Genomic DNA, 5657 nt, shown 5'->3' on the forward strand with positions numbered 1-5657 from the left:
TCTTAAGTATACTCCTACTTTCTTTATACTCTTCTAAGGATTCACTCGATCTATTCTGACTATACCTGACATAATGCTTCCTTCTTTTTCTTAACCAAACCCTTAATTTCTTTAGTCATCCAGCATTCCCTATACCTACCAGCCTTCCCTTTCACCCTGACAGGAATATACTTCCTCTGGACTCTTGTTATCTCATATCTGAAGGCTTCCCATTTTCCAGCCGTCCCTTTACCTGCGAACATCTGCCTCCAATCAGCTTTCGAAAGTTCTTGCCTAATACTACACAGAGAAATTTTTCCACTATTTCACCCAAACCAAGCACCAGCCTAAACAGTCTACAAGCATAACTTTCCAGTAGCAATTTTCAAGCTTATAAATGTGATAGTGAAAATTATAATTTTGAGTTCCAGGTGTCAAGAGTGTGACTGCATTGAGTCAGTCAATGTGCACTCTTCTGCTCAAAGATCTTGTAATAGCAACATCCTGCATTTATGTAGCCCCTTTAACATAGAAATATATCCAAAGCACTTTGCAGAGACATAATCAAAGGAAAAAAGCCAAAAGCTACTAAGTGGGGTGACTAATAGGCTGGCTAAGAAGTGGATTTTAAGCAGAAGGAAGGAGTTGAGAGCCAGAAGTTTTTATGGAGGAAACTCTGGAGTGTGAATTCAGGTATTTCAGGGCACAAGCTTCAACAATATATTAATAAAACAGGTTCCTCATTATATTTGTATTTAATGAAATAATTTGCATTAATTGAGCACCTTTCTCAGTAACTGTACTGTGTTGGTTTACGTATTCATACAATGCCCTTGAAATGGTACTGAACTAACAACTTTTTGACTCAGAGACAAGTGTACTGCCACTGAGTCACTCTTCTGAAATTTAAGATCAAAAGGCTTGAGAGTTCCTCAATGCCTTCAGACTGACATTAAACAGATTGGAACTGAACCTACCCAACTACAACATCTGACAAAGTGTATCCACTCGACCCATGTATTCCCTTCTCTTTCTCAGATGCGGATAGATCTTCCAAGTACTCCCAGCACCTTGTATTTACTTTGACAGTCACTGTTCTTGTATCATGTCTCTGCAAGCACAATTTTCAGTGGCACTCAATGAGAAAGAGACATTAAATATTTCAGCAAGTATAAATGCCCACTACGGTGTCCATCGAGTAGTAGTTTTAAATGTTTTGTCTTTGTTGAAAAATCATCAAATTCAGAAGAACATCCTTGAGATAACGTATTCCAGAACTGGTCTTTTCTCACTTATACATATTAGTTAAGATACACAACCATGATTGATGCATGAGTATGGGTCAGAGAACCTCCCAAAGGCTGAAGCTTCTACCATCCAGGATCCATACACCTGGGTCTTTGATGGTGGAGAGTTGAGATACCATTGTTCACTAGTCACGATCAAAGCTACGGAAAAAAAAAACACCAGCCATATAAGAAAATGCAGTTGGATATATAGCACAATTCAGCCCACTTAATCTGTGTCAGTGTTTATACTGCACACCAACCCTGGTCTCCCAATTCCGGCTGCCTTTTCCCTCAATACCTTTGACTCATGCAAAATGTTGATCTTGCTTTTTGTGCACTTTCTTTGCAGCCATAAGTTTTTCTTACTCTGTTCAATCACCCTATGAATCTTTGTATGTTATTATCTGCCTGTATTGCACGCAAAACAAAACTCTTCACTGGACTGAGGTACACATGGCAACAATAATTCAAATCTCCCCTTAAATGCATCAATGCTCATTGTTCCAAGTGCTTGAAGCAATCATGAGTCCATGTTTTCATCACTCTCTGTTTATAGAATTCTCTCTAAGCACATTGACCTAAAATGTTGATTCAATTTCTCTCTTCACAGATACTGTCAGAATTAATGAGTAACCCAATCAAATTAGAACTGAGTCAATGATGATCTAACAATTTCAGGTCATTTTTAGCATATTGATCTAACAATAGACAAATGGGACTTGGGGCTGGAATTTCAAGGCACAGGAGCCTTTAAAAATGGTAGTGGGACCTGATTACTGGATTCCTGCTTCCAACCAGTGCAGGATATGAGTACAGGTGGCACAGTGGCTCAGTGGTTTGCACTGCAGCCTCACAGCGCCAGGGATCCAGGTTTGATTCCAGCCTCGGACGACTGTCTGTGTGGAGTTTGCACATTCTCCCCGTGTCTGCGTGGGTTTCCTCTGGGTACTCTGGTTTCCTCCCACAGTCCAAAGATGTGCAGCTTGGGTGAACGGGCCCTGCTAAATTGCCCATAGTGTTCAGGGAAGTGTAGGTTAGATGCATTAGTCAGGAGAAATGTAGAGTAATAGGATAGAGGAAGGGGTTCTTGGCGGGGGGGGGGGGAGGGGGGGGGGGTGGTGTTACTCTTCAGAGGACCGGTGTGGACGTGTTGGGTCAAAAGGCTGCTTCCACACTGTCGGGGTTCTATGATTGAGGTAAACATCTTTCATATTGCACTCCCACCATCCATTGTAGTGATGGGCATTTCAAACACTGCACCAATCCTGTGCAGAAGACTTGGTTTATGGCACCACGGAGAAGTCTTGGATCATGGGGAAACCTTGGTTTCCCCATTCATGCCCTCCAAAAACAATACAGCCATTCAACATTTCTTTTGAATCACAATGTCTCTTCTACTTAATTATTCATAGTATCAACGTCAAAATGCTACTGTCCACTTTTATTTTTGTGTCACCAAACGCATACTTATTCAAAAAGATCTTCAAAGAAAGATCAGTTTACTACATGTTCTAAATAGATGATTTAAACAAACCCACAGCTCAACTCTATAGTTATGTAAACATTGCTGGATGAACTAATTAGATGAGTCAATCTTGAACCTTAGTGAATCATTCATAATGCGGCCATCTGCAGAAACATTCTGTAGTAACTACTTCAGGGATATAGTTGCTAGATTGCCACATTATGAATGCTTGGCATGAATGACTGAGCCATTAAGTTCAACAGGCAATGTTTAGATAACTGCAGAGAACAGTGATAGCTTTGTCTAAGTGGATTAATTTACCTTGTAAAAAGTTATTATTTCTTGGTGTGCTTTATTCAATGCTTGTGTGTATTTGTGTTTACTGACACAATGAACAAGTGTGAAGTAGCTTGATACCACTGTTACTATAAATGTCTGTGATGGGACTGACTTTTTTTATTGAAGTTATAAGGCTTTATTTCAGTAGTAGGTTTTCAAAGCTTAGAGTGATGGTTTCCTAGGCATTTTTTTTTAATGTCAGACTTGCCAATGACTCATTGATTCAGTACTTGTGGATACTGAAAGAGTGAGTATGCATAATACATGAGGTGGGGCATGGAGTTATGTAAAAGGAGCCTGGGAGGCTTGGGGAGATGGAGTTAGCATCTGAGATATGAGGGCTGAATTGGGACTCCATCCTGCTCCAATTTCTCAATTCAACAGGATGGTCTTCCTCATTGGAGACACATTTGTGGAGTCAGGAACCTGCCTACCTTTCACTACCAATCTCCTTCACAAAAACTTGACCATGGGTAGCTGATCAATGCACAAGTTGGATGGAAGGGACAGATTAAGTGAGCAGATACCTGGAACATCGAGGTGACACTGAAAATAGTTGAAAGATTGAGATGCTGACAGAATCACAGAGCTATGGAACAAGTCACCTGACCATAGCTTATAGAAAGCTGATTCACTGTGTAACTTCAAAGTTGGAGAAACTGGATCAGTTCCCGTTTGTGGAGGGAATTACATCACAGAAGAGAGAGGGAGATACGAACAAATATAAGTCACAGTCAATGTGTTTCTTGGATTAGTTTCAAGCACTAGACGAATACTGGAAAGAAATATATCACTTTTTTTAAACTAAGGTTTGCGTAATGGTTTTTCAGCTTTCCAACAACTGTTCCATGTCTTGACTAATGTATGACAGTATCACAACATTATACAATGTTTACTGTACATGGTCCAGTTGTCATCCAGATGTTTTGTTTATGCATATTGATGAGTCTATCTGACAACTCAACAGATGGTGGAGGATTCTCATCAGCACACATATGGAAGTTGAACCTAGTGCCAGTTACAGGCAACATGGGAAGGGTTCAGAAAGATTATGTGAATAAGTAGACTACATCCTGATGAAGGGCTTTTGCCCGAAATGTCGATTTTCCTGCTCCTCGGATGCTGCCTGACCTGCTGTGCTTTTTCAGCACCACTCTAATCCAGGCTCTACATATGAATCAGAGCAGCAATGAGAATTGCAAAACTTAAGGAACATGAGGAACAATGGGAATTGAAGGGATTTTGGAATGGGGGTGGTTGGGAATGAGAAGAGTAATTATAAGAGATGGATTGAAGGAACCAGGAAGGGGTAAAGGAATTAGTGGAGATTAGAGAGGAGGAAGAGGGCGAGGTAAAATTTAAATATTTGAGTAGGTCTCAGGGAAGACAATGCAACATCTGAAATCAGTGACAAGGCCTCGCGTGGTAGTGTCCTTCCCTGTGGACCAGGAGGACTGAGTTCAAGTCCCAACTGACCCCAGGAGGAGTGGGTGCCAGCATCCCTGAACAGGTTGTCTGGGAAAATAAGATAAAATTAGTGACAAACTGGCGACATCTTTGTTCGTGTCTACTGGAACAAGAATAGGAACTGCAGGAAGGGGGGACCACAAATAAACAACAAGAAGAAATCGGGGCGGGGAGGAGAGACAGCTGGTAGGGAGAGGGGCTGGGAATCTGTTGGTGAGAGGTTAATGAGTAACGCCTACCTTGCTGAGGGAGGTCGGTGCTGGCTGCGGTTGGATGCTCTCAGGTTGGCCCCGGGCCTCCCTGGCTCCCGCCAGCCCGGCCGGCCGCCATTTTGTCCCTCCCCGTGCTCTCCCTCCTCCTCCTCCACCTCCACCTCCCGCTCGCTCGCTCACAAAATGGCGGCCGGCGGTGACGCAGGCGGCGGGGCTGAGCGCGCCTGGAGTCTGCCCGCGTTGGGAAACAGCACACAGCAGTGAGGGACGGGCCGAACGGCCTGCTGTCAACATCGCTCTCTGTCCCTGTCCGACTCCTCCCGCCCACCAGATGTTTTATCCCCGCGTTTCCAGTCGGAGGAGTTACCAAGGGGGTTGTCAGGCTCCTTGACCTTTTCTGTTCCACTGGTCAGCGGCTGGTTTGGGGGCGGTGGAGTAACTAAAACGTGCTTCGGCCACCCCTGCCCAGGCGGGCTGCAAAGGAAGGCTTGCATTTCCGTGGCGCCCGTCGCCTCTTTCTGTAGCCGGAGGCCGGCCATGTTGGGAGGCAGCAGCCCCCCGCCGTGTTGTGTGTTGGATGGTGGAACAGAGCCGGACAGACCGGCGAGAGCAGGCATAACTGCACAGTGTTTCATGCCTCGGCCTCCCCTCCCTGCTGTGGAAGTTGAACCCAGAACGCTAACCAACAGGGAAGGACCGGTGTGTCACAGAGGTGGACAGCAGGGAAACAGACCCTTCGGCCCAACCCGACCCATGGCCGACCAGACATCCCCAACCCAATCTGGTCCCACCTGCCAGCGCCCGGCCCATATCCCCCCAAACCCTTCCTATTCATATACCCATCCAGATGCTGTAATCGTACCACTTCCTCTGGCAGCACATTCCATACACGTACCACCCTCTGTG

General features: G+C 44.5%; 1 protein-coding gene across 2 annotated transcripts in view; it reads right to left on the reverse strand.

Annotated features, from left to right (window-relative positions):
- The window catches only part of klhl22 (kelch-like family member 22), a 50918-nt gene extending 45814 nt beyond the window's left edge, over positions 1–5104 (reverse strand). Inside the window, exons 1-2 of one of the 2 annotated variants that reach the window (XM_043716150.1) lie at positions 4779–5104; positions 957–1427 (exon numbers count right to left, since the gene is read on the reverse strand). The gene's annotated coding sequence lies outside the window, so the exon portion shown is untranslated. The remainder of the gene's footprint in view (positions 1–956; positions 1428–4778) is intronic. The other variant, XM_043716152.1, reaches the window with a different exon arrangement.
- Between the last annotated feature and the right edge of the window lie 553 nt (positions 5105–5657).

This window comes from Chiloscyllium plagiosum, chromosome 25 (genome assembly GCF_004010195.1).
Source record: "Chiloscyllium plagiosum isolate BGI_BamShark_2017 chromosome 25, ASM401019v2, whole genome shotgun sequence".
Taxonomy (NCBI): domain Eukaryota; kingdom Metazoa; phylum Chordata; class Chondrichthyes; order Orectolobiformes; family Hemiscylliidae; genus Chiloscyllium; species Chiloscyllium plagiosum.